Source organism: Cupressus sempervirens, chromosome 9 (genome assembly GCF_028749045.1).
Source record: "Cupressus sempervirens isolate cs-2001-9-10 chromosome 9, ASM2874904v1, whole genome shotgun sequence".
Lineage (NCBI taxonomy): Eukaryota > Viridiplantae > Streptophyta > Pinopsida > Cupressales > Cupressaceae > Cupressus > Cupressus sempervirens.
This window is the reverse complement of record NC_143126.1, coordinates 72,195,674-72,221,913: the sequence shown is the minus strand read 5'-3', so window position 1 is coordinate 72,221,913 and position 26,240 is coordinate 72,195,674. Positions and strand designations below refer to the sequence as shown.

Here is a 26,240-nt window from a genome sequence, read left to right as displayed (position 1 = left end):
TCAATGAAATAACATCATCTAACTTTGTTGTTATGATTTGTAATTTCAACCAATCATAGAAAACTAGGTGACCTCTCATGGAAACTTGAAGTCTAGATTTTTGAATCGAACAAACACCTTTGCACCAACTAACTATATCACCTCCAAAACTCAATGATTGAGCTAGTACTCTCTAATATCCTTGAGGAACATGAATTTATTATTTAGATACCTCAAAGTTTGATAGAACATCCATAACTAGTATAGCTCTTTACACATTATCTTTAGTTTCCCTTTCAAAAAAAAATTGTTGGTTGTGTTTTACCTTGTTAAATTTAGGGCATGACACATCTTTAATTCAAATGTAGGCTTGGGTATGTGCTCATCCCCATCTACATCTTCAAGACTTTTCCTCACTTCTTGAATCCTTTTTACCACTTCTATCATAGAAAGTCTTTGATTTGGATATTGTACAACACAATCCATTGCCACTAATAAAAACTTAACCCATGTGTCCTCCCCAAAGTTATGGCTTCTCACGATATGTAGTCCACTCTTCATGAAAAATTGATGTATCCATTGAGGAAGATTAGCGCCATCATCATTAACATATCCATGAGGAGGTTCTTTACATATTAGAAGCTCCAAAAGTAAGACACCAAAACTATTAACATCAGCCTTCTATAAAATTCTCTAAGCTGAATTTATGGAGCTCTCAATTACACAATGTGGCTAACAGGTATAATTTTACTCACTAACTAAGCAAGTCTAAAATCTAAAACACAAGTATTGTATTTTTTGGTAATAAGATTTTTTAAAGACTTGATGTTTATGTAAAATATTTGGCTTCCATTTCCATGTAGATATTTAATGCATTTGTCTACAACAAAGGCAATGTGAGATCTTGTATCCCAATCAAGTGGTGTTTTACCTGCTTCTATGTTACCATCTAGAACAGTTGAAAGTGCTGCATAAAGCTCTCATCTAGAACCCTTTTGAAGGAATAAATCAACACAAGAAGCTTCAACAAAGGGCTCAAAGCATCATAAACAAAATTGTATAAAAAACTCCTTATCCAAATATTTATATTGCAACATCATTTTGGGATTTAGAGGCACACTCAACTTATTCTTCCACTTATATCTTTTAAAACCAAACTATCATATATTAATGAACAATATAAACACTTCATCTCAATTTAAATATTTCATTCTTTGATCTTCTCAACTCACCAAGAATCTAACACTTGTACAAAATTAGATTAAAAAAAATCATAAATTTTCCAAACCTCAAATCTTTATTGTAGAGCCTTCAAAAGATACACTTTCACTTCTAATTCAAACAATTTTCATCCCCACCTTTTATTATGAAAATATTTAATGAAACTCAATTTCCATGCTCTGAAAACAAACCCATTAACTTATTCTCAAATTAAAATCTTAAATCAGAAAATTTATTCCTATTAAAATTGGTCACCAATCTCATTTTTAAAATATGAATTTACTGCTCCAAATCTGCACAAACTACTGTTACTAAACCCAAGAGTTTATTAAGATATGGCCAAGAAAAAATCTGCATTCATTGAGAAATAATCACTGATTCTTTGAAGCTATTAAATGCCCTTTAAATTTTATATTTTGAATAACAAAATCTGCAACAAGGAGTTGTAAACCATGAATCGATTTTCTACACAATAAGAATTATTTCAGTTGATCAGATTTGGATTAATTCATTTTCTTTTCACCCAATTTAAAATGTTGAAATGCATAACCAATAAAATTTCATAAGATAAATGAAATCCAAAAAAATGATGATATAAAACTTGGAGTTAGTCAATTTTATCAACCTATCCAAATTAAAATTTGATTGCAAAAAAATAGAAAATCAATTTGGACAATAAACCAAAATTAGAGTATCATAGAACTGACACCAACATGAACAGAATAAATAAACTAAGCCTTTATAAATTATTCTTTTTTTCAAAACCTCAAATCTTTTTGGCTATCAATGACCAGAAGGTCTTTATACTTTTATATTTTTCTCCTTCCCTCTAAATTCTATCTTTGTTTGAACCACTCTAGCCCTTTCTAGAATTGCATTTTGGATAGTTACATATGACTCTTCATAATCCCTTTAGTTTGTCAAAACTAGATTCCCTTTTACATTAGACACAACTTAAAAAATTATAAGTTTCATATTTAAATAGACATACATATTAGTTAAGTAATCATATCACATAATGAGTAATATTTCAGCTCATTGTCTTCCTATAGTTTTTGAACTTCTTATAGTTGTTGTGCTCTTGGACTAGAAAGGCTACCCATTAGGATATAATCATACACAACAAGCTTATTTGTCTTGGAGAAATAATAATCTCTAAGAAGAACAAGATTATGATGATTTGATTCATTTTTCCAACCACTAAATCTTCTGAATAAATTCTTTCTACCTAATGACAACATTGTTCAACTACAAAAACTATTCCAAACTCTAGAATTGCCTTGTATATAGTTCTTACACTTCCCTCTCATAGAACTTCTTCAGATGCTCTTAGAAGATCTTCAAGATCAAAAGTCCTTGGATTGCCTTGGTAAAAAATGAAACTCTTATTTTTCCTAGTAGGTTCCTATTTAATAATAGAATACTCTTTGGAATTGGACAATTATAAATACGCAGCTACATCATGGGCCTTATCTAGCTACATTTTAGGAAGCTTGCTAACAATTTTGACATCAACAATTGTAGTTCTCTTACATCTTCTCTTCCTCTTGAACATATTGAGAATGAGAAAGAGAAGTAACAAAAATGCTAAAAGTTCTAGAACAATACTAACAATGGTTCCAGCATCCAGCTTCTTATCTTCTTTTCTTTGCCTATTTCAAAACCATTATATTAAAAAAAATATTCTTTTTGTGTTATTTTTGTTGATATTTATCTATTCCCTCTCTACAATTATTTTCCATTTGGTTAATCATCTTACATGAGACACAAATTATTATATACTTCTCCAATAGCCAATAATGGATTTTGTTTAATATGTAAAATGATGGATTTCATTGTTCAACCTTGTGGCTATTAGATCATTTCAATGAAAACTTAGATTAATTATAATTTCCATTAGGAATGATGGTATATTTGTATATTATCAGTATGAAGTGATATAAAATACATCCACATTCTTAGTGTTTTACCTAGTTTACAACCATAACCATGACATATAGCAGAGCCTGTGAGTGGAAGTGCAAAAAATAGAGTCCTCGGATATCTTCCCTCTGTATTTTCCTCTTCTCACCTTGTAAAAATTCATCTAATTTTAGATTTTTCTTAAATATGCTTTCAACTAATAGACATTTGATTTTTTTTCTCCATGCCATAAACAACCATTGTACATTGTACATTCTAAGACTAGTCCCTTAGAATGATGGGGGTGGATGGATTGGATCCACAATGATAATTAAACAAATAATACATAATACAAGCACTTATAGAAATTATAAAATGATTTCATTACTTGATCAAAAAACATTACATTGTACCTCTTTTATAGAGATCTTTGATTGTTTCTAGAAACATCTAAATCAAATGACATAGAACATATAGACTTTTCTAGAAATATCTAAATAAAAATGATTTATAGAACTTTACAAACCTAAATATTAATTTTATCTAACTCTATTCGGTAATCCAACTAGAGTTTCTAGTATCCTTTGGTATGGTTTTTAGATTTTATTTGAGGGGGAAATTACATTCCAACACTCCCCCTAATTTCAACCTCAAGTGATATTGCATACAAATCCAAGTCCTTTCTTTTTCTTGATGCCAAAATGTTATTTTCCAATATTCTTCATATTCATTACTTTCTTCATGAGTAGTGTCTCCCAAGGTTCTAGCCTTTAATTTCTATAAACATTTTGTAAGCAATTGGTTCAATCCTTTACCAATAATTTCCTCTTTTCACAAGATCCACTAATAGTCTTTCCTCATTTGTCACAAATGTCAATGATAGGGTTTACTAATAACCTTTTACCTCTTTGATTCCTTTCTCTAATTTGTTTCCCAATGCTACTACATTCCTTCTTACACTTGAACATGTGTATCTAAATAAACCTCTGATCATTCTTGTAATTTTCTACCAATTTGATCCTTAGCTCCATCCACAATCCATTTTGATGCAACCTACCATAAAATCTTTATTGCACTCTCTACTCCAACATGTCTTATAAAAATGATTTTTCAAGCCAAAAATATGACAAGGATGTATATCCCAACATCTGTCCTTTGTATGCCCTTTCCTATTATAGTGTGAATATTTCACAATCTTTATGCTTTCAATTGATTCTCTTGAAAATTTATTCATCTTTTCACTACTTGCATCATATCCAAGACCTACATATTTTAGCCTGACTATAGTCTCAATTAGATTCCTTAATCCTTGTTCATCCTTTCCTAGACCTTTATCTTTGAAACCCATTTTTTCCATAATCTTCAAACCAATATTGTCATTCTAATAGCTAGTTCAAGTTCTATCGATACAATTTTCATGTTCATCATTACACTCCTTTTTACAAATAACTTTAGCAAAATCACATTTCTCAATCCCATAATCACTCAAATAATTTCTATCACATGATACATCACATAGAAATGGTTTCACATTCAAACATTCTTTCTCTTGTTTTAGAGTAGACAATTCCTTCTTTAACATATTTTTTTTTCTTCCAATTGCTTCACATTATCTTCTAAAACTTTGTTCTTTTTCTCAGCATCATCAAACAAATTTAACTTTTTTTCTTCTTTATTTTGCTCTCTAAGTTTGCATGTTTCTTCACCTACCAATTATGTACTTCTTCCACAAATTTTAACCTATTTTCCAGCTCTTCAATTTCCTCTATGTAGACACTAATTTCATTTAACAATTTAGAATTTTCTTATCCCATTTCATTTCTTACTTTTGCCAATTTCTTTTGCAAAATATCTTTTCATATAATAATATTACATTTTCTTTCTTCACCATCACTAATTCTTCTTCTAACTTATTTCTCTTCTCTTTTTGAACTCTACCATCTTTTCCCATTGAAATCAGCAATTTAACACACCTTACTCTTTCTTTTTGATAATTCTAAATGCCTTTTTACTTCCAAATTTTTAATTAAATCTTCAAACAACTTGAAACAAACCCTACATAATTATCAAACTTGAATCCATGCCGTATCCTTTTTTTTTCTTTTAACGACAATAGGATAATTTCTCAAATGACCATGCCTTTTTTCCTTTCCTCCATCCTTTCTTTTGTGCTTTACAATCACTTTGGTTCCTTCATAATCTTCATGAAAAGTCTTCTTTCCACTGATTCTATTGTTCTCAAAAATGTACTTTCTTGCCAACTTTCCTTGTTTCCTTTTTCCCATAGCTACTCAAAACTTCTTGTGTTCTCTTCTTCAAAATAATTGTCTTTTCTATAACACAAATCAATCCTCCACAATTTAGTAGCACCAAAACATTGCTTCCTCTTTAATTAACAATTTTGTTCTTCTAGCTCTAATACCAATTCTAGAAACCCATGATAGCTCTAATATCAAATTGATTGGGGTGGATGTATTGGATCCACAATGATAATTAAACATAGAGTACACAATACAGGAACTTTTAGAAATTATAAAAATGATTTCATTGTTTGATAATAAAAAAATACATTGTGCCTCTTTTATAGAGGTCTTTGATTGTTTCTGAAAACATTTAAATTAATCGACGTAGAAAAAATATAATTTTCTAGAACTTTACAAGCCTAAATATTAATTTGACCTAAATCTATTTGGTATTATAGCTGGAGTTTCTAGAATCCTCTAGTATGTTTTTTTTTTTGCAGATTCTATTTGAGGGGGAAATTACATTCCAACATAGAATACAACCACCTTATACGATTTGAAATTTTGACTTTTATGATACACCTAAGAACACATGTAAATAGATCCTCTAAAGTTTAGTGGTCAAAGTAGAACATAGAAACAAGCACATTTTCCCACTCCATCACTGTTGTATATAAAACTAGAGATAATCAATGTTGTCTCCAACTATTGACATTAGTTACAACTCCAAACAAACAAAAATCCTCATAAATATCTCAAACATCATTGTCCTTGAGGTTCCTAATTGTTCATGTCATGAAAGTACAGGTAGTTTCCATTTTCATAACTCTTTGGAAAAGATGTATCTCAAGTTGAAATTGTAAGGCAACCATTCAATGCATTTATGAACCTTGCTTAGAGAACACTTTTCAACCTCAATGAATTGAAGCTGATCATATATGTATTATACATCTTAATATTTTTAAATTAAATATATATATTTTTTATTTATCAAAATGTACATTCCTACTTTTACTGTTTTTTTCCTTCAATGCCAAGCAATTGGAAAAAATGTTGGACTTACATCGAACGGGCATAACATGTGAGATAAAATAGTTGATTATAGATTTGTTTAATTTTTTAAACAAAAAAATATCAATAAGAAATCCAAAACCCTCATTGGTGAAACAAATTTACCAGAGAGAACAATGAGTAATTTTCCCATCAATGATCGATAGACCTAAATGTAGAATATGAACCATTTTCTATTTTCAAAATTATATGAAAATTTACCATATAAGCACTCAGGAAGGATCAACAGGGCTTCTAATCTAGCATTTAGTTCCAATGACCTACCCCTCCACGTCTTCACCAATTGTGGGTGCATTGGTATCAGGTAGGATTTGTATAAATCTATGTGTGCTACATGCTTCTTATCCTCTTTTTCAACCATTTTGTTTTATTCTAGTTTGTTCATTTTTGTTCTTTGTGTCTGATGAGGGCACAACCCAAGACAAAATGAACACAAAAGGAAAAGGAGAATATTATTATTAGAAGTGATATGCTATTACATTCAGTACAATGAAAATAAACTCAATGACATACCCTAGGGGCTTGCAAAGTTGTCTAATTCTAGAGAAAAACACTCCTCATAGTACCTTCTCCCAAACTCCACCAAAACTATGTTTACAATCCCAAAATGACCTTAAGTAACCTGAATTAGGTTTAGAGTTAGGAATACATTTTAGAATATGCCATTTGTCATCCTTTACCAAAACAAAAGGTTCTAGAAAACACGTCAGAAGTTGATGCAAAATTAGAAGAATCCAAAAATGGTAGTCCAACTTCCAAGAGGCATAACTTTTGATCCAGGACTCTGATTGACAAACCATATACATTTATAGAATTGCTCTCCAAGAGCTCTTTAGCCTTATGGACAATATTTTCTTGTCTCCCATTTTTTAGGCCCATATGAGGCCATTTATTAACTCAAATCCAACTTACACCCTCTAGCTCATCATAGTTATGGCTCAATTACAAATTAACCTATTTTTTGTATTGGCACATATCCCAAGGTGCTCAAAAATACTAACCTAGAAAACCAATACTACAACTATGAGAGTTGGAATCTTTATTTGACCCAAATGGATATCCAAAAATAAAAACATATTACACTAAAACTAACACTAAGCATATTTTTGGGTGATTTAGGATTGCCCTTACACCACTGGATCCTCCTACATCAGTGTCCTAAGAAATCGTTAGCTTTTCTTTTCTCATGTTCCCAGGGTTTCAATTTTTTTCTTTCAATAGTACATGATATAGGATTTGCATAAGTTGTCTTTGTATGAAATTAGCAATCAGCTAATATGTGATATAGCTTAATTATTATTGTCGTTGAGGGAGTGTTAGTTTTACTTGCTAGTAAGTCAAGAATTATGAGAACTGTAGAAGAGGCTTCTTTGTTTGAACATTCACACTATGTAGAGCAGTAGTTGGACATTTATATGTTTTTTCTTACAAACAATATGAAGAGGCCAAGCCTATTGCATGTGTTAAGCTTCAATGATACTCTCCGCCATGTTGTGTATCAAGTTAGAAATGGTACTGAGCTTATTTCTTTTATTTTGGATTTCCAAGTAAATATAATCACATAGTTTTACTTTGGAGCTCTATTATTCAACCTCAAAAACCTAAAATGGAAACCCAAATATCTAGGGAAAAAAAAGAACTCAAAAAACCTAATTGATCCTTTGTGGAAATGAACACAAGGAAATAGAAGAAAGAATGTCTTCTACTATAGACTTCTATCATGCTTGAGAGAATTGGAGAGAAACCACATCAATCTATTGAATGCAAAAAATACACCCTTTCAAAAAAACATATATTGATCAAGGGTGGAGAGAAGTTTTGAGAGTTTTAAATAAGTAAGGGATCTATGGTAAGCTTTTCCTATAACCTTCCCTAATATTCATGTCATCACCATTGTAATAGAGGCAAAGAAGGCCAGAGAATATGAAAATAAAAATACTTGGAGAAGGTTACTTAATGTCATGTTGGGACAAAATATATCTTTATTAGTTTCTCTTGAAACTTGTAGAACAACTACAAATGTAATTGTTGCAACTAAAGATGCCATCAGCGTCCACTGCCATTGCTTTATCATCATTGCACTAATTTTTTCTTTTTAGTCTATTCTAGTTTATTCAAACCTTTGGATTGCAGTACATAATTATGAGTTACACCCTAATCTTGAAGGGTCATTTTTTAATTAGATTCAACACTAGCCATTGTTTCAAGCGCACTCTACCCTTCATTGTTTAGAGAATTCATTATTATACTAGATAATGATAGTAAATATTCTTCAAGTTGCACCATGAACAACATCAAATTAGGATATAATTACTAAATTAAAAGAGAATTAAATTTTAAGAAAATCCATATATGGTCATAAGTTATTAAACTTTGGATAACTATATATAAAATCTAAATTGATCACAAGACCCAACTTGTCATTATGAAACACCACAATTAAAGACTATATATGATCAGCATCCCATCTTTATAAGAAGATATGATCTCCCATAAAAATAGAAGGATGAAAATTAGTTACCCAAATCTTAATAACCTATCATTACTAATTATGATATAATCAACGAGATATACTTGTTGATTTTGTGATTTCTTAAAATATTTAGAAAAATAGAAACCATAATTAAATCCACTCCATTAAATTGGTATTAATCATATTGTAACAAATTAAACTTAGTTATATGGAGAGTCATATTTTTAGCATTAATATTCAACAAAGTAGTAGGATAGTTCCTAGTTCTATTCACTTTTGCTTTAACTTCTCTTGCATGGCCATGCCTCCTCTTATGTTTTTATATTATTTTTGTGTCCAAATTCTTTCTTTTTCAGTATCTCTATTTACTCTAATATATAAGTAGGTATTAGTAGCACTATATTACTATGAAATTCAGACACTCGAGATGTTCATAATTTGATTATTTAAAGATAAAATCTTTATAGATGCTTTTGGAGTTATGAACGCCCAAACACTATTGGATTTATCAACACTTAGACACTATTTCAGTTAATAACTCTAGATTCTATGTAATATTTTTCATGTTAACTCATTTTTCTTACCTTTAGTAATCACATTTTATTTGAATTTCATAATTTCTAGTTTGTATTTTTGAGTTACTCTTTATGGTTTTGTACAACCTAGTGAAGATCCTCTTCTTCTCTATTTTTGTTGATTTTTTGTATGCAATTGCAAGGTGTGTGGGAATTGTATTAGGGAGTTTATAAGGTATGCATATTTACTTCTAGTGAGGCATTACTTAAATTTTTAATGCCAAATCTTATTCTCTATTTTCTTGAAGCTTATCCTTTTGGTTCTTTTTTAGCTATGAGATTGTTATGAATGACAACATCTCTTTTGGGAAAATCACTTTGAAAGTAAACATGATTAAGATAACTATGGTATAATATAATATATACAATATGGAACATAGAATGATAATTAGTTCCTGCCATGCAAGAAACTAGTTCAATCATCAAGCATTGATTAAATATATTATTTTATTTAAATTTACCAATTAAATTTAATAATTTATGAAACTCATTTGTTATTTATAAAGTTCTTAAATTATCCATAATGTTATAGTTTTAAATAATATCATTTTTCCTAAATGTAATTGGCTCATACTAATTTAAGTAAGGAAGTCAGTTATTTTTCTAAAATTTTAATTGGAAAAAATTACAAGAACTTTATAGATCTACATACATACAAGTAGTTATCATAAATAAGCAATAAATGGTAATCCATAAATGCACAAGTGAATATTTCATTTATTTTTTACTACAACTAATTGAACCTTTGGTACCTTTGGCAAATAAATTTTCAATCTTTGTAGAGCTCTTTGTTTGCATCTTGTATAAAATTACGTTGTTTTTTTAAATCAGAAATGTTGGAATTTTTTAAAACAATTTTTTTCCTTTCTTTCATGAGCAAGTTGAAAAATAAAATGGTGGTGAAATGAAAATATTCTCTCCTCCAATTTTTCTTATGAGTTGTTAGGAATTTTGTGCGCTTTATCTTTTGCCATTAATTATTTTAAAAGTACCATTTTTTTTTTAATTAATTTTTTTCCTACTTAGTATTAAATTAATAGTGCTTCAATCTTCTATTGCTAATTTTCCTATCTATTTCCTCTATTTTCTTCCCCTTTAATATCCTCTGTCATCGTCATTTACATTTCTCTTGCTTGGGTTATTTTCCTCTCAATTTCATCATTTTTTTTCTTTTAAATGTCTCCTAACATGTACATTTTTCCTGCTTGGGTCATTTTCTACATTTGATACTCTACAAAATTAAGTTTTAATCATTTTTTATTTGGATAAAACTTAATTTTCAGATCTAAAATCAGATTTCATTCCAAAAGATTTAATCTCATAATTCCAACTAGTTGGCATTTTAGAGTTTATTGTTTGGCTTATTCTAAGTTCTTTGCATCATTGTATCCAGCATGACCTTTCAAATTTCCATGATATCAACTCTTTTGCATAGTGACATAGAAAAGGATGAAAATAAATAACTTTTACAACTATAAATTTGTGCCCCTTCAAACCCAGAATAGTTCTTTATTGGTCTTTCACAAGATATGTTCTTAGTTTCATTTGAGATGAACTCGAACAACTATTAACTTGACTCTTAGCATGACTTTATGTGACACTAGATGGAAATTTTATCCGATCTAGAATGGTGATGTGTATGTTCTAATTAGCCATATCAATTTAAAAAATAATGACATCATTAACATAGAAAATGATTTTAAGGACAAGTATTAATGGCAGTGAGAACCTCAAATTAGCAAATGATATTTGAATGGATATTCAAACAACTAAAAAACTCATTTAAAATGACTCAAACTAGTAGAGGATCAAGAATATCTACATCACATCTTCTATTATGACTATCAATAAATCATAATAATATAAGATTTTTTCTTGAAGTGCTTAGCAACTAACCATTACCCCATATTACAATTAGGATTTCTAGGATCCAATGGGAACCACATTTCAATACAAAGGAGTAGTTGTAGTCATAAGGTTGTGACCTTTGATCTGACTCACATTTAGTAAATTGTAAAAGATTGTTGATAAATTACATAACATATATCCAATTTAACATTTATAATTTTAGAGTTCACCACAATTCATTTCTAACAACTAACTTGCTTCCTTAGACTTATTTATTCTTATTCATTGCTACATGAATTGCAATCCTTTTTGTTCATGATAAGAGTTTCTTATTGAGGTGGTTCTATGGAAATGTTTTCAATCTGATATTGTAAGTTAAATGGATCTGATTTGATCTCATTTTCCTCTTGAATGTTGATTTCTTCTCTTTCAATGAGTGCTTATGTTGATTACTTCAATCTAGATATTTGATTGCTAACTAGTAATATCAGTGGATTATTCACCTTCTTTTTCTTCTATCCTTATCTCCCTCCAACATTATTCTTAGATATTTGATGCAAGGGAACATTGAGACATAGGACCCTCACCAATAGCAATTTTTTTGTGCTATTCTCTAAGAGAGCTTTGTAATTAGAATAAAGCTTTGAGGACCTAGTTGTGTGCTTTGGCAACATTGGTTAGGGGATAAGAAGTCATAAGTATCCTAGGAGAGGCCTTAGAAATTGTAAGGTACTCCTTTTCATGAAGTACTAAGATAGGTCTCTAGCCTAGAAAAGCTAAGGGTTAGCCAATTTGGCAAGAAAAAGATGTCAAGAAGATTTAAACAAAAAGTTGCAAAAGGTTGCAATGCACAAAAGTTGCAATTTTGCAAAAATTGTTGAACAAATTTTGAAAACTTGTAATGTCCCCTTCTAGCTAGAGACATCACTTTAGCTGGTGATTATCCTATCAGAGACCCTCGTAGGCTAATAAGATTGGACAGAGGGTCACCTTGGTGTGGAGATCCTCCAAGGACCAGAGCAGAGTACTCTTCTGGGTTGCCAGAGTTTGTTTATGATGATTTTTCCTTTGAGTTGGCTTGGTCAGGCTATTTTTAGCAGTTTTGGAGTTATAAAGATAGACCCCTGCTACTTTTAGAAAAGGGGTATGGTCATATGCAGTTCTATCATGTTAGCTCCCAGTCCAAACGACATTCAAAAATGTTGAGTAATAATGGAGATATTAATGTTTATTTAGTTAAAATAAACATTATTGGTTTTGAGCCTATATTGTTAAGTTATAATATATAACTTAAGTGAGGGTCATGATATCATAAAAGGGGCCAACGTTTCAATTAATTGTGGGTCCAAGCTTATGAAAAACTTAAAAGGGGTTTTCCAAGTTTTAATGTAATAACATTTTTTATGTTATTATTATATCTTTTATCCCACATTGAGCGTGGAGACTCATTCTGAAGTTGAGGAGTCCTTATAAACAAACCTTGTCTTCCTTCAAGAGCAGGTTATGAGAATTGCTTAAAAACTTTGCCTTGTGAAATGTCTTGAAGTTGTGGCAACAAGGGTTTCTACAAGTTTGAGAAGAATTCAGACTATGGAGGACATAGTATCTTCAGAGTTGATGCAATTTGAGGGTGTGAAATATCACTTGAATTTTTCCTATGAGTTGACTTCATTCTGGAGTCAATATTGTGTTTAGTGGGAAAGAATTGGATGAATCTGTTACAGGTTGGAAGGGGTTATAATAGCAACTACAGTGCTATGAATAGTACAGCGCTATAGTGAATTAAAAATCAGAGATTTAATATTGCAATTTTTGATAGGCACTACCCAAGGAGGAAGCAACCAGCAGCGTGGTTGCGTATCGGAGACAAAAATTAGGTTTTTTTTAACTATTAATGATGATGTTTTTAATGTATGCTTCCAGCAATAAGTATTGTACAAACATTAGGAGCCATCTAAATAAATGAATTTGATTAGCATTATAATCAGATTTGAGTTATAATTTGAGGTAGATTAGTTTTCAATATTTGTATTTTCTTTTGATCAACTCAAAAACCCAAAAATAGCTTAAAACACTCAAAAACAAACCAAAACAATTATTACACCCAAGGAAACAAACAGTGATCAGCGTAGAGCCTATTAGGGGTTCTTACATTGGTATCAGAGCCTAGTTCCTGCCATCCTAAGGGTTTAGGGAGTCATATGCAACCACTGGAAATTGGACCACACAGGTACCATACTCATAGGAGAGCTCTGATTGAAAGAGAACAGTTACAGGAAATAGGAAATAAGGAAGAGAGGCATGATGGTAGTCCACCTAGAAATAGGAGGAATGATGATGATCAGGATACCAGAGAATTCTACCGTGCTATGGTTACAAGGCAGCAGCAGATGGCATAGGCATTACAGGCACTCACTACTATGGTAGAAAGGATGAACCCACCTGTTAGACAAAATGGGGAGCCGGGAGAACAGGGAGATAACAGGAGTGCTACAGGTAATCAGAGACCACAACAGACCCATTCCAGAATAGCTGATAGGCCTACATGCCCTACATTTGTTCTAGAGGAGCCAGAAGAAGCTCCAATAGAGGAGGCGACAGGAGACCCCATATTTGCAGATGCACTCATGGCTGCAAATGATGAATGGGAATTATTAGCTCCACAGGTTCGGGAGAGGATGACCTTTGAATGCTTTGTAAATCAGAGGAGAGAGCATTATAGGTCACTCAGACAAGATAGGAGGCCTAGAGGTCAAAATAGTGAGCTGAAGAGGGCTACAGGCAAGCTTACTATGCCTACATTTGATGGGAGTGGTAAGATGACAGCTCAAGCTTGGATTCATAAGCTTGACACATTTTTGGCACTGAGGCCAATGACAGAGATTGAAGCTATCAAATATGCCACCTTGCATTTGGAGGGAATAGCACATGATTGGTGGTACCATGGTATGGTAACACTTTAGCATAACCAAGTGACAGAATACCAGGACTTCGTGGATAGGTTGCTTGAAAGATTTGACAAGAAAGATCCAGAGATTTACTTTCGGGACTTAGCATAGCTAAAACAAACAGGCAACTTGGAGTATTTCATTGGTGAATTTCAGCGGTTGGCAGTCATGGTGCCAAACATTTCAGAGCATAGATTGATAGTTCTTTTCATTGAGGGCCTATCCGAACCACTAAGAGGTTGGATAAAGGCATTTGATCCTATTTCTTTATAGGAAGTGATGAGAAAGGAAAGAAGTATGGAACATGCAGTCCCAACAAACAAATTTCAGTCCAAAGGAGCATCTTCTAGTAAGGATAACAAACCATTTTATAAAAAACCAGAGAGGACTGATTTTAAAATTGATTCTAAAGATAAAACTCCAGCACCTTTTGACAAGGAAACATTAAATGATTTGAGGAAGAAAAAATTATGTTTCTACTGTAAGGGACCCTATGATGCAAACCATGATTGTCCTCTTAGGCCAAAGGGAAAAGCTAACAGAGTTATGTGGGCATACTATGAGGAATCAGAATCAGATAATTCAGATCAACAGTCTAATATAGAGGAAATAGATGGTGAAAAAGAGGAAGAAAAGGCTGAAAACTTGTCTAAAATGGAGTCCAAGGATGGCGAAGGAGATGGGCAACTTAGGGAAGCTCGTCTCACTATTATTAAGCAAGAAGGGTCATTTCGGATGAGAGGAGTACTTGCTGGACAACGAGTCATAACCTTGGTTGATACAGGTGCCACTCATAATTTCATTGATGCTAGGATGGTGGAGAAACGTGGCATACAAACAGAGGAGTTTGGGGGAATTAGAGTGAGGGTAGCGGATGGCTATGTCCTCAAATGTGATCGTAGGATCATTGGACTCCCATTGAAAGTTAATAATTATGACTTTAAGGCAGATTTTTATGTTGTACCTATGGGAGATACAAATATAGTTCTTGGGATGAGTTGGTTGCACAATATTGGTGAGTTCACTCTTAACCTCAAGGAGATGGAGATGAGGTTTAAAGTGAATGGGAAGTCACATATTCTTAAGGCAATCAGGGACAGTGATCTCAGGATGGTCTCTTTTCGTAGAATGGCTAGATTGATTCAACATGATCAGGTAGAGTGGGCAGCAGAGTGCATGTTGATGCCATCACAGGAGGGACAGCATAAGATTGAATATCCTCTTGATATTCAGGAGCTTAGAGTTAAACACTCTAAGGTGTTCAGTGACATTCCACCAGGTAGACCACTAGACAGAGGTATTGAGCACATCATTGAGTTAGAGGAGGGGGCTAAGCCCATCATGATTACACCTTACAGGCATCCGAAGAGGTTGAAGGATGAAATTGAGAAAACCATACAGGAGTTACTTGCTATGGGACACATTAGACCAAGTAAGTCTCCTTTTGCTTCTTCAGTGGTGTTAGTAAAGAAGAAGGATGGGACATTGAGGATGTGCATTGATTACAGAGTGCTTAATAGGAAGATGATTAAAAATAGATACCCCATTCCCAAGATTTACGAGTTGATAGATGAGCTTCATGGAGCTTGCTTCTTCTCAAAGATAGATTTGAGATCAGGTTATCACCAGATCAGAGTTAGAGAGCAGGATATCAAGAAGACAACCTTTAGATGTCATTGTGGCCATTTTGAGTTTGTAGTTATGCCATTTGGGCTAACTAATGCACCTGCTACTTTTTAGGCAACAATGAATAGGGTTTTCCATCCTCAGTTGAGGAGATTTGTACTTGTCTTCTTCGATGATATCTTGGTATATAGTAGATCTTGGGAGGAGCACTTGGTTCACCTGGACACGGTGCTGGGTATATTGGACAGAGAATTCTTGTATGCAAAGGAGTCAAAGTGTGATTTGGGCATGACAAAGTTGTTGTACTTGGGTCACATCATCAGTGCAGAGGGCGTGTGCATGGATCCTAAAAAGATTTGTACCATTATGGAGTGGCCTTCACCAGTGAACCTTACATAGTTGAGGGGCTTTCTAGGACTATGTGGTTTCTACAGAAGGTTTGTGGATGGATATTCCAGGCATGCGGCACCCTTGACAGATTTGATGAGAAAGGGAGCTTTCTTGTGGACTCTTGAAGCATAGGAGTGTTTTGAGAAATTTAAGGGGTTGATGACTTCTTGTCTAGTGTTAGCATTACCAAATTTCAGAAAACCTTTTGACCTACATTGTGATGCTTCCGGAGAGGGCATTGGAGTGGTGGTTATGCAAGAGAAGCACCCTATTGCTTATGAGAGTAGGAAATTGAGAGAGCTAGAGCGGAGCTTCAACATATATGATAAGGAGATGTTAGCCATTATGCATGCTTTGGTCAAATTCAGACAATATTTGGTAAGTAGCAAATTTTGTATCAAAATCGATCATAATAGCCTAAGACACTTTTTGGGGCAGCGAGATCTCAATGATAGGCAGCAAAAGTGGGGGAGCAAGTTATAGTCCTATGACTTTGACATTACATATTTTAAGGGGACACAGAATGTAGTTGTTGATGCCTTATCACATAGGCCCCATTTGAGCTTGCTGATAGACATATCGGAGGATTGGAGACACTTGATCCTTGCAGAGTATGCAAAGGACACTTGGGCAGCTAGATTCATAGATGGGACTATTTAGGACAGCAGATACACCTTTGTGAATGAGCTCATCATTTACAAAGGACGAATATTTTTGGTCCCAGGATCAGTAGTGAGGAGGGTGTTTTTGAAATCTTGTCATGATTCACCTATGGCAGGACATCCTGGTTTCTACAAGACATACCGATAGATTAGAGAGCGATTCACATGGAAAGGGCTCAAAGCAGAGGTACTTCAATATGTTAGGGAGTGTCCCACTTGCCAACAGAATAAGCAAGAACACTCCTATCCAGCCAGTTTACTTCAGCCACTTCTGATTCCTGATAGGAAGTCGGAGTGTTTGTCTATGGACTTCATCACAGGACTGCCTAGAGCCCAAGGTAGAGACTGCATATATGTGGTTGTGGATCGCTTTATGAAGTTTGCACACTTCTTTCCGATCACTGCTACATACACTGCTACATAGGTGGCACAGTTGTTCTTCAAAGAGATATTCAAATTACATGGCTTACCTTAGAGCATTGTAAGTGATAGAGATAGTAGGTTTATGAGTCACTTTTGGCAGGAGCTATTCAGGTTGTGTGCGAAAGAGCTCACTCCGAGTACTAGCTACCACCCTCAGACAGATGGTCAAACAGAGATAGTAAACAAATGGGTGGAGGGATATCTTAGAACTTATATAGCAGGGCAACAGAGGGCATGGGTAAAGTGGATTTATCTTTGTGAGTATTGCTACAATACCACTTATCACATGTCTATTCAGATGTCACCCTTTATGGCCCTGTATGGGTATGAGGCACCCAATTTTATGGATCTGCTTTTGAGTGACAGTAGAGTGCCCAGTGCAGGTGATTTGTTACAAGAGATTCAAGACCTTGTTAAGACTCTCAAGGATAATCTAACTAAGGCACAAAATCAGCAAAAGCAGTATGTAGATCAGAAGAGGACTAAGCGGACTTTTGAGGTTGGAGACATTGTGTATATTATGTTGCAGCCTTACCGTCAATCCACTCTCAAGAAGAGTGGTGCCGAGAAACTCAAGCCACGATACTATGGTCCATTTAGGATTATCAAGATATTAGGAGAGGTGGCTTATGAGTTAGACTTGCTGGCGGAGAGCAAGGTGCACAATGTTTTTCATGTGTCACGCCTCAAAAAGGCCCTAGGGCATCATATTGTGCCTTCTATAGTACTACCACCCCTGGATGATGAGGGAAAACTTGTTTTGATACTAGAGGCTATCATTGATTTTAGAGAGAGGAACTTGAGTAAACGTACCATCCAAGAATATTTGGTGAAGTGGAAGGATTTGCCGATAGAGGATGCTACTTTGGAGAGCAAGGAGATTTTACAGCATCCAAAGTTGAGATTGCTTGAGGACAAGCAATTTCAAGGAGGGTGGACTATGATGTCCCCTTCTAGCTAGAGACATCACTTTAGCTAGTGATTAGCCTATCAGAGACCCTCGTAGGCTAATAAGATTGGATAGAGGGTCAACTTGGTGTGGAGATCCTCCAAGGACCAGAGCAGAGTACTCTTCTGGGTTGCCAGAGTTTGTTTATGATGAGTTTTCATTTGAGTTGGCTTGGTCAGGCTATTTTTAGCAATTTTGGAGTTATAAAGATAGACCCCTGCTATTTTTAGAAAAGGGGTATGGTCATATGCAGTTCTATCATGTTAGCTCCCAGTCCAAACGACATTCAAAAATGTTGAGTAATAATGGAGATATTAATGTTTATTTAGTTAAAATAAACATTATTGGTTTTGAGCCTATATTGTTAAGTTATAATATATAACTTAAGTGAGGGCCATGATATCATAAAAGGGGCCAACGTTTCAATTAATTGTGGGTCCAAGCTTATGGAAAAATTAAAAGGGGTTTTCTAAGTCTTAATGTAATAACATTTTTTATGTTATTATTATATCTTTTACCCCACATTGAGCATGGAGACTCATTCTGGAGTTGAGGAGTCCTTATAAACAAACCTTGTCTTCCTTCAAGAGCAGGTTATGAGAATTGCTTAAAAACTTTGCCTTGTGAAATTTCTTGAAGTTGTGGCAACAAGGGTTTCTACAAGTTTGAGAAGAATTCAGACTGTGGAGGACGTAGTATCTTCAAAGTTGATGCAATTTGAGGGTGTGAAATATCACTTGAATTTTGCCTGTGAGTTGACTTCATTCTGGAGTCAATATTGTGTTTAGTGGGAAAGAATTGGATGAATCTGTTACAGGTTGGAAGGGGTTATAACAGCAGCTACAGTGCTGTGAATAGTACAGTGCTACAGTGAATTAAAAATCAGAGATTTAATATTGCAATTTTTGATAGGCACTGCCCAAGGAAGAAGCAACCAGCAGCGTGGTTGCGTATCGGAGATAAAAATCAAGTTTTTTTTAACTATTAATGATGATGTTTTTAATGTATGCTTCCAGCAATAAGTATTGTACAAACATTAGGAACCATCTAAATAAATGAATTTGATTAGCATTATAATCAGATTTGAGTTATAATTTGAGGTAGATTAGTTTTCAATATTTGTATTTTCTTTTCATCAACTCAAAAACCCAAAAATAGCTTAAAACACTCAAAAACAAACCAAAACAATTATTACACCCAGGGAAACAAACAGTGATCAGCGTAGAGCCTATTAGGGGTTCTTACAAAACCCCTTACAAACATGGTGGAGACTGATGGAAACCCTAGTTATGAGGGGAAAATACCTAAGAGTCAATATATAATGTTGAAAACCCTAAAGTTTCTAGTATATGGGTGTCAATGTATAGACTATATGCTAAAGTGTTTTTTTTAATGTAAAAAGACAAAATAATGAGTAATGAAATTTTTTGAGTGCTGATTTAATTACTATAACATCTTGGTATTGTAACTTAAGTTGTTTAGGATTTTTTGATTCAGTAAAGTAGGTGTGTGTTTGTATTTCCTTTCAAGTTAGTAAATTCATTCAATTCTGCTAGTTCACTATCCTAAACTAGGTAGTTGGCATTGAGAAACATGTAACTCACTATCCCACTATAGAAATAGTATGATCTCTTGGGGATAGTGAGTGTACTCTATGTACTCCCTACCTACAAAAGGAAGGGCCATCAAAAGCCATGGAATAATTTTTGAGCTCCTGCCCTAAGTGAGCCAATGCATGCCTGGCAAGGGAAAAATGATATAACATAGCTTATAACCAATAGGGTTGTGAAGATCATCAGCAAAGAAAATATGGAGAATGAAGGGGAGTGCGGTAAAACTCCTTGGGAAGAAGGAGAGATTGGTCAAAAACTTGCAAGCACTAAACTTGTCCACATAGCAGACAGGCCTAGGAAAGGTCAAGCAACCCTTAAAACCCTCAGTTTGTATAGAGGTGTTGTATTGTATTTTGGAAACCCAAACACTTGTAAATCTAAGAGTTTTAGTGAATTTAATGGGAGCCTCTAAAATAAATCTACATTGTCTAGTAGAATAAATTTGAGTAATTGCCTTATTTCTAGGAATAAGAGAGCTAATTGTGGGTCTTTTCTAGTATCCCTATTTTAGGGGAAAAGTGTGGAATCGGTAAGAAAGGTAAGTGCTTTGAGTTGCCCTATGAAATGGAAGAATTTTGTTAAGAGGTCTTTCATCATCTCCATAACCCTGAAAGATGTGTGTAAGGATTAGCCAAGAAAGACCTAGATCAGTTAGGAACCTTGAGTGTTCTCCATTTAGTATGAGAACCTAGCAAGTGGCAAGAAGAGGATTTTTTTCAAGATAGAAGAGTGGGGCTTAGGATTAGGGGATCTCTACATAAGAGAGATCCTATAGATCCATTTTTTGAACTTGGAAATAACCTAAGGTCTCAGCAGAAAACTAGAAGTATGAACTAGTGATTAGTTCATCCCCTCTCCCTATCAAGTGGTATCAGAGCCTTATAAAGGTGTGGGAAAAAAAATTGAAAAGCAAGGTGAATATATTCACCTACTAAATTTAGTGGTTCTAGAAAGATGATGACCAATGTTGAATTGGCCAAGAAGGTAGAAGAACAAGAGGTAGACAACAAGTCATTGAGGGAAAGCCTAGCACAACTTGAACAACTGTTAAGTGATGTCCAAGACATAGTAGACAAATTCAAGGACAAGATGGTATAGAAAGAAGAGCAAGAATCCAAAGAGAAGGAGATTGAGTTGGGACAAGATATCCCAACACCTAACCCTCTTATTCTAGAGGAGACTTTCTTGAAGGCATTAAAAGCAATAAATAGCAAAGCCTTGGAAGGAATTCCTTTGTTTGATGGAAAAATGTATCTAAATCTTATCATAGAATAAATTGAAGGAATGGAGAACTAGTTTGAGTGTGATGGTGCCTCTGATTCTCAAAAGGTCAAGGTGGCCAAGTTAAGGTTAACAGGTACTGCTCTAACCTAGTGGAAGTTTGTTCAAACAGAAAGGGAAAAACATAGAAAAAGCCCCATTGTCACTTGGAAAGGAATGGTGGCTAAAATTAGGTAGGCTTATGTCCCTAAAGAATATGAGATACAACTACATAGGATAAGGTAGAATCTTAGACAAAAGGAGATGGATGTACAGTCCTACACTAAAGAATTTTAGAAACTATTCTTAAGGTCCAAGGTGGTGGAAGATGAAAGCATTAGATTGGAAAGTTATTTGAATGGGCTAAAGTGGTCCATCCAAGAAGACATGAGTCTTCTCACCACTAAAATAGTCCATCAATGCTACCAAATTGTTGGAAAGGTGGAAGAGAAGGGAAAGAAGAAGCAAGACCATACATCAAACAATAGAGGAAGAGGTGGAGAGAGAAGAGGACATAGGGGAAGCTATGGAGGTAGACACAAGGATAGTAGATCCCAAGGTGAATCCAAGCTAACTAAACAAAGTGATGAGACCAGTCAAAAGGGTGGTTCAAGCAAGGGTAGAGGATTTGGAGGAAGAGGCAGATCACCAAGAGAAAGGGAACCATTTTATTTTGCTACAATGAAGTGTTACCACTATCAAAAAATGGGGCACGCTTCCTATAGGTTTCCTAAAGAGGCATCAACATCACAAGGTGGAAAGAAAGTGATGCAAGGAGAGATTTTGGAAAACTAGGGCCAAAGACACACCCAGATATCCAATCAACCCTATAAGAGTTAACACCGTTGAAATAAACAACAAGGAAAGACACCAAGGAGGAAGAGACCAAATTTTTTTATTGATTCTTCAAATGATGAACATACATGCCCAGTTGTAAGGCCTTCTAAGTTATGGCCAGATACAAAATACAACTTCAAGATCCATAATCTAGCTTTTAATTTTCATTCCTAGACATATATGCATTTCCTTTCAAAACTTTCTAAGTTCTATATAAAATTCTTCTACTTGAAACTCTACCAAAGATCCACTTAAATACTTGCAAAAATGGCTTACAAAAGATTCTAGAACATAGAGAAGGCATAAGTCATCCTACATTAGATATTAAATACTTATACCAAAATTAAATGCAAGAAAGGTCATCCCAACATGGAACTAGACACAAATAACTTGACAAACAAAGACTTCATAAAATTTTGGCACTCAGCAACCACACAAGCTTGGCATCCAAAGAGTCACTTAGCATCAACTATGAACTTGACATCAACTAAGAACTTGGAATACTTCAACACTAAGGACTTAAAAACCAAAGGATTACTTGACAACCAAAGGAATCACTCAGAAACCAAAGGAATCACTTGGAAACCAAAGGAATCACTCAGCATCAACTAAGAACTCAACAAGCACTAAATGCTTGGCACCAATTGGCAAAATGAATAAAAGTGTAGGATTACAAGGAAACCTAGGATGCTCCTACATCAAACAACTAGGGTTAGAATAAATGATTCTCATAAATCATTGAGATGTCACAACCTTAGTTGAATCTAACTCAGATTGAGAAATCCATGAAGCATCATCTATAGGTCTATTCTTCCACTTCACTAGATATTCATAATAATATTTTCCCCTTGTACTCTTACCAACTTTCTGATCTAATATATGTTCAACTTCTTCAATCTATTTCTTAGGATAATCCTCTGACATAGCAATTTCATCATCTGACTCATGATATTTATACAAATTAGCAACATTGAATATAGGAGATATATCCATGTCATCAAGTAACTCAACTTTATAAGCATTACCACTATCAAACTTCTTCAAGATTTGACAAGGTCCAAACTTTTTCATCTCCAACATATTGTATGTTCCAATAGGAAATCTTCCTTTCTTCAAAAGACCCATTACCTCATCACCAACTTGAAAAACATGATGTCTTCTAGACTAATTAGCATTCTTATTATACTTTTGATTACTTTGTACCAACCTCAACTTCACTTCCTTATGCAAAGACTTTATAAAATTAGAAAATTCTTCCACTACACCATTTCTCTTTCTAGTAACTACCTCATAAGGTGTCTTCTGTGTACTCCTGTTCATAGAATTATTATATGCAAATTTAGCTTGTGCCAACACCATCTCCCAATTACTTAGCTTATTCCCAACTAAACATCTTAGTAAATTACCCAAGCTTCTATTCACAACCTTCATTTGTCCATCTGTATGTGAATAGAATGTAGAACTAAACTTCAACTCAGTACCCATCTTCTTCCACAAAGTCTTCCAAAAATAACCAAGAAACTTATTTTCTCTGTTAAAAATAATACTTCTTGGTAATCCATGCAATCTCACCATCTCTTTAAGGAAAATTTCAACAACATACTTAACATCTGATGTCTTCTTACATGGTATGAAATGAGCCATCTTAAAAAATCTATCCACTAAAACAAATATAGAATCATGCCCCTTTACTATCTTAGGTAATCCAAGAAAAAAATCCATACTAATGTCACACCATGGTTTCTCAAGAATTGTAATAGGTGTATACAAACTAGTATTTTGACTTACTCCTTTTGCAACTTGACAAACTCCACAACTCTTTACAAATTTACTAAAATCCTTATACATTTGTAGCCATTAATACTTCTCCTTCAACAAAATCAATGTCTTATCAATTCCAAAATGTCCATCTAATCCACCACTATGCTTTTCCTTAATCAAGATCAACCTCATAGAACTTCTAGGAATACAAAACTAAATACCTTTGGACAACATACCTTCTTAAATGAAATACTCATCATACTTACTTATGCGATCTATTAGGTTTGGTGCTCTACACTCTCTCCATGCCTTAGAAAAATTAGGATCATCATTACACAACTCTTTTTTTTCAGTCAACAAAGAATGTCTTTTACTCAATGCATTAGCAACTCTGTTAGTAAATCCACTCTTATGTTTAATCAAAAATATAAAACTCTGCAAGTATTCAACCCACTTCATATGTCTCTGATTCAATTTATGTTGACTTCCCAAGTATTATAAATCTTTATGATCAGTATACAACAAAAACTCCTTATGAATCAAATAATGTCTCCACTTCTTCAATGCTTGGAAAATAGCATATAATTCTTGATCATACACAAAATACTACCTTTTAGCATCATTCAACTTTTCACTAAAGAAAGCAACAGGTTTACCTTCTTGACTTAATACAGATCCATTTACATTACCACTTGCATCACATTCAACTTGAAATACTTTGTTGATATTAGGTAAAGCCAATATAGGTAACCCATCAAAATTTTTTTTTCAAAATCTCAAAAATCTTATTAGTTCCATGTGTCCACTTGAATTACCTTTTTATCTCCCCTCATTGTCTCAATCATATAATTACAAATAGAACTAAAATTTCTTATGAACTTTCTATAGAAACTAGCCAAACCATGAAATGATCTTACCTCACCCACATTCTCAGGTGTAGGCCATTCCAAAATTTCTTTAACGTTATCAAGATCCATATTCAAAACAATTATCTAAAATCACAAATCCTAAATACACAATCTCCTCTTGCATAAAAGAACACTTTTTCAGATAAAATAGAAACTTTTCCTCTTTCAACCTCTACAATACTTGTCTAATATGCTCAAGATGTTCTTCCTTGGTATTATTGAATATCAAAATGTCATCCAAATAAACAATCAAAAACTTGCCCAAAATCTTTTTAGAACTTCATTCATCAACCTCATGGAGGTACTAGGTGTGTTAGTCAAACCAAAAGACATAACCATCCATTCATACAAACCATCTTTTGTCTTGAAATCAATCTTCCATTCATCACCTTCTCTAATTTTAATATGATGATAGCCACTCTTCAAATAAATCTTGGTAAAATACTTTTCTCCACTCAAACAATCCATTATGTCATCCATCCTTAGCATAGGAAACCTATATTTCACTATGATATTTTCAATAGCTCTGGAATCAGTACACATTCTCCATTCTCCATTCTTTTTAGGTGATAATATAGTAGGTACAGCACATGGACTCAAACTTTCTCTAATTAATCCCTTCTATAGCAATTCATGCACTTGTCTATTAAGTTCCTCATTCTCTGTAGGTGTCAATCTATATGGTGCTTTTCTTAGAAAGCTAGCTCTAGGAATTCGATCCATATAATGACTTATGCAATAACTTATCATTCTTCCATTTAGATTTTCCTTTATCATGCACATAACTATCATATTTTCTAGCTTCACCATAAGATCTACATCTACCTCTCTAGAATCTACCACCTCTACTTCTTTGTCTTTGTTCATGCTTCTTTGTCAAGATCTCCTCAACTTTCAAGGCACATTGATATTCTTCTTCCAAACTTTCCAACTTCAAAAAATTTATTTCATCTTGAATTTCATATCTCAATCCATTTATGTACCTTGCAATTTTCTCAACATCATTATCCACATGTCTAGATCTGATGTCCAATCTATATAATTCCTCGATATACTCCTTCACAATCATGTCCTTTTTCCTCAAATTTTTCATCTTTCTCAATAAGATAACTTAGTAATTAGTAGGAAGGAATTTTTTCTTCACCTATTTCACCATCTTCAGCCAATTCTTGATCTTCTCATTTCTTCTCCTTTGTCTATTAGTTTGTGAATTCTCCCACCATAGTGAGGCATGACCTTTCAACCTAGTAATTGTAGTATTCACCTTCCTAATATGAGGAGTTTTTTCATGCTCAAATAACTTCTCCATATCTAAGATCCAATCTAGCATAGCATTGGTATCCAATTTTGCATCATAAGGAACAACTTCTACAATAGGATTCAAATTTTCCCTAGACAAAACTATCAATAATCTTTCCTCATCTTGCCTCATCATCATTTACATCATCAAGATGTGCTCTTTTCCTATAGGATGTATCCACAACATCTAATCTAGCTTCAATTTGTCTCAATTGATCTAATGTAGTATTATCAGCATTTCCTCTACCACAA

The 26,240-nt window shown here is 33.7% G+C and overlaps 1 pseudogene; it reads right to left on the bottom strand.

Moving 5' to 3' along the window:
- Positions 1–300: 300 nt before the first annotated feature.
- Positions 301–26,240, bottom strand: part of LOC149537673 (putative inactive receptor kinase At3g02880) — a 50,665-nt pseudogene continuing 24,725 nt past the window's right edge.